Here is a 14,288-nt window from a genome sequence, read left to right as displayed (position 1 = left end):
TTTAACTTGCTGGCAATACTGTGGGAGACTGTGTCAAAAGCTTTGCTAAAGTCAAGGAACAACATGTCCACTGCTTTCCCCTCATCCACAGAGCCAGTTATCTTGTCATAGAAGGCAATTAGATTAGTCAGGCATGAGTTGCCCTTGGTGAATCCATGCTGACTGTTCCTGATCACTTTCTTCTCCTCTAAGTGCTTCAGAATTGATTCCTTGAGGATCTGCTCCATGGATCTTTTTTCCAGGGACTGAGGTGAGGCTGACTGGCCTGTAGTTCCCAGGATCCTCCTTCTTCCCTTTTTTAAAGATGGGCACTACATTAGCCTTTTTCCAGTCTTCCGGGACTTCCCCCGATCACCATGAGTTTTCAAATGGCCAATGGCTCTGCAATCACATCCGCCAACTCCTTTAGCACTCTCGGATGCAGCGCATCCGGCCCCATGGACTTGTGCTTGTCCAGTTTTTCTAAATAGTCCCGAACCACTTCTTTCTCCACAGAGGGCTGGTCACCTCCTCCCCATTCTGTGCTGCCCAGTGCAGCAGTCTGGGAGCTGACCTTGTTCATGAAGACAGAGGCAAAAAAAACATTGAGTACATTAGCTTTTTCCACATCCTCTGTCACTCGGTTGCCTCCCTCATTCTGTAAGGGGCCCACACTTTCCTTGACTTTCTTCTTGTTGCTAACATACCTGAAGAAACCCTTCTTGTTACTCTTAACATCTCTTGGTAGCTGCAACTCCAGGTGTGATTTGGCCTTCCTGATTTCACTCCTGCATGCTCAAGCAATATTTTTATACTCTTCCCTGGACATTTGTCCAATCTTCCACTTCTTGTAAGCTTCTTTTTTGTGTTTAAGATCAGCAAGGATTTCACTGTTAAGCCAAGCTGGTCGCCTGCCATATTTACTATTCTTTCTACACATCGGGATGGTTTGTCCCTGTAACCTCAATAAGGATTCTTTAAAATACAGCCAACTCTCCTGGACTCCTTTCCCCCTCATGTTATTCTCCCAGGGGATCCTGCCCATCAGTTCCCTGAGGGAGTCAAAGTCTGCTTTTCTGAAGTCCAGGGTCCATATTCTGCTGCTCTCCTTTCTTCCCTGTGTCAGGATCCTGAACTTGACCATCTCATGGTCACTGCCTCCCAAGTTACCATCCACTTTTGCTTCCCCTACTAATTCTTCCTGGTTTGTGAGCAGCAGGTGAAGAAGAGCTCTGCCCCATCCTCTAACGTTGTTGACGTTGTATCATTGTCAACATGGGTTTCGCTGTATACTGTTTTTAGCAACATTGGGGCTCTAATGTAGATAGGCTCTCATCTCTGGAAACCATTTTTACCATTGTGTCAAACATATTTTTAGCAAGACTAATTAACAGAGAGCAGAATACAGCTGCTGGAGCTACAGAGTCATCTACACTTGGGCTCCCAATGTTGCTAACACTGGCGCAGTTGGATAGGTAGTAGTAATGGTAGGAAAAATTATAAAAAATAGTCTAATATAGAAGGTCTATGGAAGAAAAAGAAAAATTATCAAGTTATCGATATAAATTTAATATGTACTGACTACCCAATATTCACTACTATTTTTATATATAAAAATTATAATTGTTATACTATAATAATCGTTTGCGAAAACAACATTTGTAAAAAGATTGCTACTTATGTTCAAACAAATGATGAACTCTATTATACTAAATGTTCATAGATTTAGTCTGCCAGTTGCTTTTGCAACATGAATACCTTGGGTAATGTTATGGACTTTAAACATAATATGTCTTGGCTATGTGGGTTCTGGTGTGTTCAGATGTATTGTGAAGTTCTGATGAACAAAACTTTCTGGGGGGTATGGGTCTCCTGCACCCTGATTTGTACCAATAAGCATTTCACAGTCTGTCCGGTATCTGTTTTCTGTTTGCCCATTTGATGGTGAACAGTTGTGTAATAAAAATCATATGTAGGTTCTAGGTGTTGGGTCAGTATCCAAAGATGCCATTATATTTCCAAAATACTCTGGAAGTTTTTGTGTTTTTCAATCTCTCCAGCTCAAAATAGTTAGTATAAAAGTATACTACAAGCATATTGTTTGCATTATCAGTGTGAAAGAACCCACTGCTATCTTTTGTCATGGGCTAGATAGCAGGTAATAAAGGTTCATGGGATCCTTAGAATTTGAAGTTTGATACTATAGGCAAATTAGAGTTTTTAGAAGGTTTTAAATTTGTATATTTGTACGAGGGTGAAACTGTAGATTTCTGGCCCTGAACTTGTATAACTTAATTCCTGTATGTCCCAAATGAAGATCTCTATGTGCAGCTTGAAAGCTTGTCTCTTCCACCAACAGAAATTGGTCCAGTAAAAGATATTATCTCACCCTCTTTCTCTGTATGAATGAACGAATGTTGTTTTTGATCAATTTGATTGTGGAACCAAAATTCTTTTTTTACCTCTCAAGCAGTTAGCTCCTTATGGAATGTCCAGAATGGCATCTTATGGCAGACGCAATTGTGTTTTTCTTGGTCAACCAGCAATCATAGTTTCCAGTAACTGGAGATTGTGCTTAGTTACAACCCTAGTCTCTGTCACTGTGTTGTCTGATATAGGCAAACTGGACATGACTAAATGAATGTGTGCATCAGATAACTCCTCCATATTGCCATGCCTTGCCAGAAACAATCGGTGTAATATACCAATAACTAGTATATCATTTTCTGGTTGGTGTTTAACTACCATAGCCTATTTTTGCAGGTGCAACATCATTCTTTGTAACTTTGGTGGGTGGGGTTGGGTTTTTTTTTAATGATTGCCTTTCCTGGCTTACCTTTTCTCCCATACACATGTTAATAGAAACACTCGCAGCCCTATACATATGCTCGCACCTCTTTTACAATATAGCTTGTTTCTTTGCTTGAGAGAGTTGTACACGTAAACCAATGGCTTCCCTTTGAGCAATAACACAGCTCCAAGTTGTCATTTGGAGGCATACACCTGATGTGTCACCTCTTTATATTGTAGTGTAATGTTAAGCACTGTGCCTGCACTGGCAAGCAACTGCATCATTTTGGTGAAGGCAAACTCTTGCTGGGATATTCCACTGAAATTCCTGAGTCTCTCTTTAGGAGCATCAAGACTTCTGACAATCTCCCGTATCTTTTCTAGCTCAGCATGGTTCTTTGGTGGCCTCATATCAGTAATTGCTGTCACTTTTGCAAAGATAGTTTTGATATCCTCTGCTGAGTCAATTTCACCTAAATATTTCAGTTGAAGGAATGAAGCATTTGTTCTCTTTTTTATGTGATCCTTTTTACTCTGCCTCTACAGCATGCCATGTAGATTACTCTCATGGTCTGCAACCTCACAAATCACAGTATAGATTTCATCCTCTTTCTTCTGAAGCACTTCTCTAGCTGAATGGACACTGAAGGGTCAGTGAGTGATTCTATTCTTCCCTTGTGGAGTATTACTGTTGGTCAGTATTGATCTTTCTTTGATCAGTTTTATCGTTCAATACCCAGCTGTGGCATGGAGGACACTGAAAAACTGAACATCAGCCAGTTTACTCATCGTCTTATCACATGGAGGCATCTGGCAATGCTCTGGCTGGATTGCCTTGTTGAGTTCTCTTGGATTTGTGCATAGACTCAGCTGTCTTTTGTGTGTTTTTTCCGCTGACCCCTTGGACTTACCCCACTCCAGCTACTTTGTCAATTATCCCTAAATTTTCCATACTCAAAATCTATTTAGCTCATTGACATCACATTACGTCTGAGATTTCTTTGGGAGGGGGAGGCTGAGGGGAGGACATGTACTATATGATCTACAATGGTATCCATTTTTAGTCTTGTATTTCTCAGGAAACTGCCTTAACCCACGCAATACATTAATATACTCTTTAATTACATCATCTGGTTCAGCAGGTATTAATGGTACTGTAAGTGGGATGTTCGATTATACCAATTTGATCAAGTTAAGATACAAGCATAATCTGATACCAAGCATTAGTGGGGCTTCCGTATATTAAATGTAAAACTGTAGACATTTTGTACGCTCATTGTGCTAACATATTCTAGTGCTTGTACCTTGAACATCCAATGGCTTGCCTCTCTAATGAAACAGTTGTGTTGGGATGGCGTTAGAGATCTTTAATTGAGCAGGTGCTTTGGGGGGTGTTGCATTGACTTGTGCACAAGTATCGGGTTTGAAATTAACCTGGCAACACTTCTCCCCAGTAGTAGCCTCCCCAGTAGTAACCCTTGTGGCCCCTTCTAACCCTGTAGTTCTGTGATTCTAGCCTTTGGTCCAGTGTGGCAGCTGCAACTGAACCTATTGTTGTGCTACTCCTGTTTGCGCATGGGTAAAAAATCATCCATGGCTGCTCACCTGTCCCCGGTAGATTATTTTGAATTTGCTCAGATTTGCATAATTTTTAATTTTTTTAATTTTTTTTAATTTCTGACTCATCTGTAATTTTGCTAGGGATTTATCTGGCTTCGGTGCTCCCCCTACTTTTGCCAGAGGCTCGCCCCTTATTGATAGGCTTGTCGTCTGCCTGCTTGTGTGCATGAGATATTTATTTATTTTCATCATTTCCTGAAGGCCTCCATACGCTACCTTCTCCTTAAATGTTGATTTTAGCTGGACTTTTGCCAATTCAAGGGTTCTAGCAAAAGCTTATTGCTTTATTTAAATCAAGCTCAGTTGCCCAAATATGATCCAATTCCTAATCATTTCATCCATTTCAGTAAACGTAAAATCCTTAGGCAACAACTCTTCAGTTCTATACTAAATAAAGGATTTGATTAGTCAGAGAGATTCAAGCAGTGAACATCTTTGCTGCTGTTATGCGGAAGAATTAGCAATGCAGCATTTCTCCAAGATCTAACTGGCCATACAGTCAGTTAGACAGAACTTGAAAGACAATATGTAACAGCACATCTAGTGGCTCCTAATAATATTATGTTGGAGACAGAGAACACAGAGAGTCTCTCCTTCCTGCCCCCACTGAGTGCATGCAGAAGGGCAGGCTCTCTTCATAGTGCCCAAAGTAGTGCAAAAAAGAGGTCTCGACTATGACACCTAAATCAAGTGTCTGCAAAATAAGAGGTGTGTCCTCCCCTCCCGCTCTTGCCTACCCAGCACTGACTAGCATCTGTGTCACAGTCAGTGCTAGCAGGTGGCAGGTAGGAATGCACTTTGCCGCTCTTATCCCAGTGAATAAAAGCAAGGTACCCCCCACACACAGTGTCATGCATAGCATGCCCAATACCCCCCACCACATGAATCCCAACATAATGTCCTGCTATGGCCGAAGGGCTCTTGTCACAAACATGCTGGCCTGCATCTCAGTTCCTTCTTGCTGTGCCAATCTGGACAGGTCTGCCATGTCATTTTGGTTGCAAACCATGTCTGCCAAATGTTCCTGTGTTCATACAGATATTGCTAATAAAATAGTAATAATCATAATAATAATAACAATAATAATAAGTAATTCCACAATGTTGCTTAAAGACAGAAGAAGAGGACTCTGGAGCTGACCCTGTTGTTTGATGTGTTTTGCATAAATGAACCTGGCAGAAATAAACAAAAAATTAGGAAAAGGGAGGGGAAGAAATACCACATTTTATTTTAAAATTAAATAGTTATAGTTTCTAAAATGAACCAGAGAACTCCTAGTTTGGGAGCTGCTAATGATTCAGGTGTTCCCCAAAGATCTTTTCCCCCTCCTTCTGAAAGAGGACCATAAAGCATTTTACTAAAGTAGCTGTACAATAACAAAGCACCCAATGCCACAATAAGAACGGATCCAATAGCCCTAGTCAAGCTACAGGCCTTGCCAGTACCTATGAATGAAACCGTCCCTGCGAATTGAAAGGGTAAGGCTGTATATTTAGGAGGCTCAAAGGGGAGTCAAAATAAAACAGCAGAGGCTAGCAGGAAAAGAAACCCAGACGCATCAACAGGCAAACTACACAGCTGATCTGGAGCTGATCTAAAGCCACCCTTTAGTCCACACAATTGCTTGTGCATTGTACAAAGGAGCCAGATGCTCCTGTTGAAATTGCATCTTCCACAGGTTGCCATCTAGAGCACACTCTATCCCAAAAAAGGAACGGAATGACTGTGTTGTTCTTGGGGAAATGCCACCTTTTGTACTAAATTAGCTGAAGAAAGCATTAGTACTGTGTGTTTTGGATGAGCGTGTTTTCAAGCTCATCCTCTCCATAGAAAATATTTGCTTCACCACACTTTCAGGCAGATGAACACAGACAGGCAGGGCACACACACCTGTAAATAAGGGGAGAGCCTGTGGCAAACATGAGATATGTTTCCTTGCAGGTGCCATGAATAGAATGGAATTATTGTCTTAGCGAGAGAGAGAGAGAGAATGTAGCTAAGTGTGTGTGTGTGTGTGTGTGTGTGTGTATATATATATATATATATATATATATATATATATATACAATATAGAGAAATTGAGACGCAGAAAGGTAAAGTGACTTGCCCAAGTCTAATTCAGGGGCAGGAGAACCCAACTCCCAGTCTTCTACCATAGTCACTGGACCTTACTGCCTCATCTTTCTTCTCTATTGGACTTCTCACCATGGTATCTAAGTGCCAGACCACAACTAAATTTAGCAGGGAGCATGCCCAAATGGGGTTAGTCTCCTCCAGTTCCTGTATTAATCATTCTAACTCATTACAGCAGGGCCAAATATATTTACTCTTCCTTCACTTCATTCTCGGGAACAGTACTGCAGAGCAATAATCTGTATCTTGCGCCTAAAATGTGCCTCCCAACTAAATCATATATACCACAGCTCAATGACAGGGTCATAATACACTCTAGCAAACTAGCTTATTATTACTAGGTTATTTTTGCTTGTTTTTTGTTTTGTTTATATAAAATTAGATTCATTTAACAAAATATGTGGAGACCAGGATGTTACAGTCTGCAGTTCCTTTTCTTCAGTCCCTTTTAAACTGCTTAGTTTTAAATCATGTAAAACCAAAATATGAGGCCCGACCCTCCATTGGAGTAAACTGACATATCTGCACTGAAGACATGGAAACTACATTAATTTACATCAGTCTTGGATCTGACCCATGAATTTTAATTTGACAGATTTCACATGCAAAAATCAGATTGATGCAATATAATGTTTACAGTATCATAAAAGGGATTTTTTTACACAAACTTATCTCAACTCCTCTTTATCGTATTTACTGATTTCTTTTCCAGGCTGAAAATATTCACTGCTGCAAATTCAGTATCCAATATAGAAAACACCTACCACCACTGTTCTTAGTGTACACACAATTTTATAAAATATCACTTTATCAGCTCTGTGACCTGCTTTAGCAGGTATTGTAACTCAGTAAGGGCATTGCATTGATACAAGACTGCACTTGGGTTTCCTCTGTGTTTTACAGTTGCTAGATCTCCTGTTAATTCTCTTAGTGTGAACAAAATAGTAATTCTCAAATTATAATTCTCAGAAATAGCACTATTAAATTTTAATTATCTGTGTTGAAGCAATAATAAAATGTTGATGAAGTGACGAGAATTTTTGCTGAAAGATATTAATGAATATAAGAAACTGTAAAAAGCATGAATGAACAAAACAAATCCTAAATGGCAAATCACCCTTGCTATTCAGGTATATATTGTGATGGGATTATTTTTGTGTCATTTTATATTAATTATATAATGCCTGATGCTGTAGATATTGAAATCAATGCTAAAAGTTTCATTGACGTCAGTGGAAGTAGGATTACGCCTGTACATCTTGAATGAGCAGTACCTTATCAATGATAAGGGCTTTTTAAAAATAGTTCCTCAATTTAAACTGATTTTTAGAAAAACTCAGTTCTGTTTCTCCATTCAACAACTGTAAACTAGAAACCCTTTTAGAAATATTGAAAATATCATGGCTCACACCATTGCCAGTAAACTGAAATTCTCTGTGTCTAAGTCAAACATTTAATTTTGAAAATAAAATATTTTATGACGTAGATCTTTACTTGGAAAAGTATCATGCAATCAAAACGCATCTGGGTATTTGTGAAAATGAAAACTTTTGTGTTGTGAAGTAGGAGTGTTAATTTAAGAGAAACCCAGAAGGAAGTAAGGAAGTACTTGTATTTTATTTCACATGCTGTTGATTATGACAAGTCTGCGGTTCAGTTAATTTTATAAGTGGGAGGGGCAGACAGACAGAAGCAATGGATGGATAGGTGGCTAGATTAAAAGTAGAAATTGGGTTCTCCCTTATAGATGAATAGAAAATAAGAATCAGATTTAAACAATTCAAGACAGGCTAAACATGTCTTTGCCAAATACAGTTTTCTATTAGCCGTCAACAGACACCCGGTAGCCATTGTACTCCATCCCCCACTTCAGCTTCTAACTCTATTCTGTCAGAACATAATGGGTCAAGTTTTTCCTCCACTTTCTCAGAGAAATAGGATTGCTGAAGCCAATGGGAACTTTGTATGAGTAAGATGAAGTAGGATTTGGTCTGGTGTGTATAATTGTCTTGTAATTGCTACATAGAGGTTTCATAATCAATATGTATGTCACTTGTGCCTAATTCAGTGGTTGCAAGGAATTTCTGCTGTAACCCCTATCAGTTAAAGATTTTCAGCGCTGTCCGTTCTATCTGAGGAGAAGAGAGCAACTTAGAGAGGGGCTTTTTATTTTTACATTTGGCCCAGTATCTTTGGGTGGATGTGTGTGAACTCCTCAGGTGGAAATGAGTGGGGGAACAAGGCCGCTCATAGAATGAGCATTCGTCTCATTGGGCACTTTGAAAACAGTGTGGCCCTGCTACCTCTTTCTCTCTCATAGACCTAGAGTATTTACAAAGTAATACAAGTTGAGGCATGTTCATAGACTTCCTTTGTATGTTTTTTAGCATTTTATTGATCATTTGGGAGCAGAATAAATGCTAATCATTAAGTTTTATATTACTATTTCTATTACTCAAAGCCTTCTAACCTGTGCTCAGTTAAAAGATGTCGCCTATGTAAATGAAAGGCAATTCCACATTAAAAAGACATTTTCTGAAGCATTTTTATTCAGTTACATTTCTGCTGACTTAAAGGATATCTAACAGTGCTAATACAGCGGAGTAGCACTTTGGAATGTAAATATGGATATTAGTTCACGAGGCCAGGATAGTATTTCTCTGCAGTGGATTTCAGAAATACGTACTCTATGTACTGGTTATGGTATTTGAAACTCAAGGCTTACCCTGAGCACGGGGAGTGGGGGGGGGGGTGGAAGGGAACCATCTCACATGAACAAAACATTTTCTGTGAAAGACTTAAATTCCTTTTGGTTTCCATGTGCAATACAGTCAGCATTTTTGAGTCTTCACTGATGTTCTCACACAAGCAAAGTGACGCTTGGAAATACACCATTACAACTTAATATATCCAGAATGTAATTTGTACTTAACAGAAAGATATTTAGGACCATTTGCCTCAGCCATAAGACTTTCAACTGCACAGTGGGAGGTAGTGCTTCAATGAAACCTTTGTTTTTAATCTTCTGATACAGTCACTGAGGCAGTTGGCTGGCTTTAAAATTACATCAGTCTTCTTTATAAGCTGGGGCTTGCACACATTAGTTTGGGGCACCTACCAAATCATATTATTTCATGTGCGGAACTACCATGAATTATCTCTGGTTTATCTTTGTCCAGGAAGCACAGAACTAAATGTTAAAATGAAAAACAAAAGTTAAAAAAAAAATCTTGGAGCCCTCATTTCAATCTCATTGTTCAATGCAGAACAATTAAATAATGTTTATTTGTTTCTGCTTCCTAAAATTAGATTATGATTCCTTGAGTAAGTTCAATGATATTGAACTTGGGCAACCAGGGATTTTAATCACTTCAAAGCATTGCCCTATTTTGACTGAATATTGCTCGTCTGTTGAAAGACTGTAGAAAAGCAAGTCCTCGTGCACATTCATCTGTATAGCAAGTTGGGTGGTAGTCGGGGCATAATATAAAACTGTTGCCTAGTGTTCCACTAAGCTCTGCCCTCTTCTGAAAAAATCCCTCATAATTCAGGCAACAGCTGGAAAGCTTAGCCTAATGGTCTGTGCTTAAATGTGGAAGGTCACAGGGTACTGATCTAAGGAGCTGAGAAGTCTTGCTCACCCGACTGTTGACACTTAGTAAACGGAGGAGGAGGGGCCTATGTGTGCATCTGAGAAAGCCATACCCAAGCAGCAAAAAGAATAGGAAGCTACTTCTATTCAAGATTTGCAGGGGTCCTGGAACCAGTAGGGAAAAGCAACAAGGCCCTTCACTGCCTCTAAATTACCTTGTATTATAACAGGATTAAAGTACATTTAGCTTCTCTATTAGCATACTTTAGCCCCATTTAGGCTTACTTGATGTTTCCGATGGCCTTTGATCAGCCTTGCATGGTGCTGGTCAGTTTCAGGACACAGCAGTCAAAAAGCGAGACTGTGAAATTATCCTGATGTTGAATCTCACAGGAGATATTTCTGGCTGTTTAAATTCTCTCATCCTCAATATTCTTGGGGGGGTTCTTTCTTTCTTTCTTTCTTTCTTTCTTTCTTTCTTTCTTTCTTTCTTTCTTTCTTTCTTTCTTTCTTAAGAAAGAAATTTACAATTTACATTGTTTAAAAAAAGAGAGAGAGAGAGATTAAAAAAGAAAAGGTGTCTTAGTGACCAATAATAATTAGTTCCTTGTTTGAAATCAGAATGCTGGTTTATGTGCCTGTGTAGCAGCATCTACTCAAAATACTATAATTTCTACAGTGTCTGACTTTTTATTGCTTACATTTGCATATAAATTAAATCCATATTGTAGCTTTAAGGCAAGCTGGGCTTAGAATTCCGTGCAGCTTAGGGTTCTATTGTTTTACATCTACTTTCTATACTGCGGTTAAATGAAAAGGGAGGAGAAAGTAAAGGAGGGAGAAATTCAGCTTTGTAACCTTTTTAATTGCTTCTCCATCAATTATGGATAAATTAATATTTAAACTTTGTAGTGCTTTGAGAAATTGTTTACAAAATCCACTTCCTGGTGTACAGTGCTCTTTGTGCCGACAGCAACGTTTATATTGGAATCATCTACGGAAATTAAAAATAACTAAAGATAAATTCTGTTTTCTTTTTTACAATTTTATGTACATAAATATTGTTAATTGAATTGTAAATATTTTAAAGATCCTTTTTCCAGAGAGCAATCATAAAAGCTGCATCATTCAACCTTGTTTCAGATGGGACAATTTATGTGCATGAAAAGATCCTGTGTTGTTTAGTTCACTTGATTTTCTTTTCTTTTTATTTTTTCCTTACTTCTATTTTGCTTTCCATTGTTGTCTCTGCTAAAATGTTATAGGCTGGCCTTTTTGAATTTCTGTTCCAGTGAGTTTCAGAAATCCACAGGCTGCTAATGCTAACACATCAGGGCATAGCCTGGGAAGACAAGAGACACTTGCAAAGATAAGTAACTAGAAGCAAATGGCGCCTCAAAGTCTCTGTTTAATAATTCTTTAATGAGATACAGTACATTTTTTTAGCTCTTTTTCTTGGGCTAATGCCTAGTATGTACCAACCACTGGGCCATATTTTCACGAAACATCTAAATCAAAAATCAGAAGATTACACAGGGACATAAGAAAATCTTAGGATGGCAGGAAGCCAGGAAGTCCAGCTAGGCCTTTCTTTTCCTAGCGTTAACAGTTGTTCTCCATAATATATACTTTTTTCTCTGTACTGGCTTCTCGCTTCTTTTGAAAACTAGTCACACTGGTTGCTTCTAGAGAAGTACTTGTTAGTTTATAAAACATACTGACTGGCAAAAAAATATTAAATTCCTCCAGCTCAAGACCTTTCTTAGCTTGAGTCATGTGCCTCGGTCTTATATTAGACATTAGCTCTAATAACTGCAACATCTTGCCTCTCAATTCCCTCCAGCATTCTCTGCAGCTCAGTGATGTCCCCTCTTAATCTTTTCTTTTTCGAGGCCTAGTTTCACTAACCATTTCTGAATCACTAAGGACCTCCAGTCTCTGTGTCATTCTGGGATTTCATTGTACTTTTTCCATTTCCGTAATATTCCTTTCATAATTAGGTAATCAAGACTGTGCACGTTCCCCTGTTGCTTTCTGAGAGCTATTTTATTTATCATTTTTATATTTTATTTTTCATTTGAAAAAAAATGGTCACAAACCCATCTAGCTGTGCTCATTGCTAGTCTTTGCAACCATGTGCTTTCTATCCCTGGTATCTAAGCTTGGCAGAATTAGATTTTTATTTTTTATTATTTTGACAGATAATATCGATGTTTATATTTAAGTATTTTTTCAATTTTTACATTTTCACAGTTGCACGAAATTATGAGTTTTAAGCATTTTTTTTTATTTTTTAGCTATTAAAATGTTCATAGTTACAGGAAATTATCGGGGTGTCGGGCAATGTAGGGGGAGATGATAATTCTTTAATTGCAGCTGATGTTGAGATACAAAAAGTAAAAGTTTGGTAACTGTTAAAACAAAATGCCAACATCAGATATCCAAATATACAAAGTAAACATCCTTAAATCAAACTCTGCTAAGGTCTCGAGCAGCATTTTTCTTACCTTGCCTTGTTGATGGATTTTTTTTTTTGGTCCGTTTGTGTGAGTGCAGTGAAATTGACGCTTACCGATTAAAATCTAATCTTTCCAAGCCTACTGTGACCTTTTTCCTCTTTCCCTGGTTCCTTCTATTTATACACATGCTTAATTTTAAGCATGTGAGTAAGTATTGTGTAGTCCCAGGCCATTGAAGTCAGTACAGCGACTTACATGCATGTGGATAAGTGTGTGTTTGCAAGATCGGTGTGGTAGATTGTAGATTCTTTTTTACTGTTTGCTTGGTTAGTACATAGCACAATGCAGTCCGGATGCTGCTTGGGTTTCTGTCCACTATTGTTACAGTAGTAGTAATAAAATAGCTCTTTTCATTCAGAGATCTCAAAGCACTTTACTAAGGAAAGAGGCTTATCCTTATGCCCAGTCTACAGATAAGGAAACTGAGACCCAGACAGGTGAAATGACTTGTCTAATATCACATTTCTTCTCAGTGTCAGATCCTGGAATATAAGCCAAGTCACCTGATTTCCCATCAGGTACCTGACCAGGTGGGTCATACGGCCTCAATCATTTTCACACCAGTGAAATAATGTTTTGACATATGCCTCCTCTTACATATCCAGATTATTTAATCCTCTTAAATCCTTCCCCTCCTCATTCCTTTGTGGGATATGACTAACTATGGAGGCTAAGTTCCATTTTATGTTTCTTGACCTAAGGCCCTTATCATCTTTTATTTCTCCATAAACCATCATGCTCATAGTGCCATTTCCTTCCTTTGACTGCCCAGTGCGTCTTTCCATTGACTTCAATGGACTCTGGATCAGACCCTCAGTTTCCAGTTTTCAAGTATCAGTAAATTGCATTTTCTTGCTGTATGTCTGGGGGGTTCCCCCCTTCGAAGTCATAAATATATTAAACATCCAGATTCCTGTTTCAGATAAACATACATAATTACTATTAACTTCAGTTCCATAGAGGTTCAGATTATTATCATCATTCATTAAGAGACAAGTTCCAGCTTCAGTTCCGTGTACAGGCTCTCACTGACTTCAGAGTATAACCCCAAAGTAAGATCATATTAATTTGTACTTCTACAGTGTTTTCTGTCTGAGGTTCTCAAAGCATTCCATAGACGCGAATGAGTTCAGTTTCACAAAAACCCCACAAGCTAGATAGGCATTATTGTTCCCATTTCACAGACTGAGCAAACTGAGAGAGAGAAAGACTTGGGGCTCTTTCCTTCAGGGCTCAGAGTATTCTGGTCCAGATGCAGCAAAGCATTTATGCTTAACTTTGAGAGTTGTCCCATTGACTTTGACCCAGGGTTTTGCTGAACTGGAGCCAGAGTGTTCATCACTTTGCAAGACAGACCTCCAAGTAACTTTCCCAATATCACACAGGACACTTGTGGCAGGCTGGGACCCAAGTCTCTTGACTTCCCATTTGGCACATCAATCACAAGGCCAGCTCCACTTCCTAAATAATAAAAATGTGTGCTAACTCTCTGGCACTACTATTAGTCATGTCTGTCTGTCCCAACTGCTTCTATTCACAATTAGCCATAGCCTTTGATAGCCAAGCCTGTCTATTGTATAATTAAATACCTCATCCCCCATACCAGGCTAACAGGTATTGTAGTATAGTACTGCCCTTTCAGTGTCATGCTGCCA

Source organism: Dermochelys coriacea, chromosome 11, assembly GCF_009764565.3.
Source record: "Dermochelys coriacea isolate rDerCor1 chromosome 11, rDerCor1.pri.v4, whole genome shotgun sequence".
NCBI lineage: Eukaryota > Metazoa > Chordata > Testudines > Dermochelyidae > Dermochelys > Dermochelys coriacea.
The sequence above is the reverse complement of the archived record's forward strand: the minus strand, read 5'-3'. Positions refer to the sequence as shown.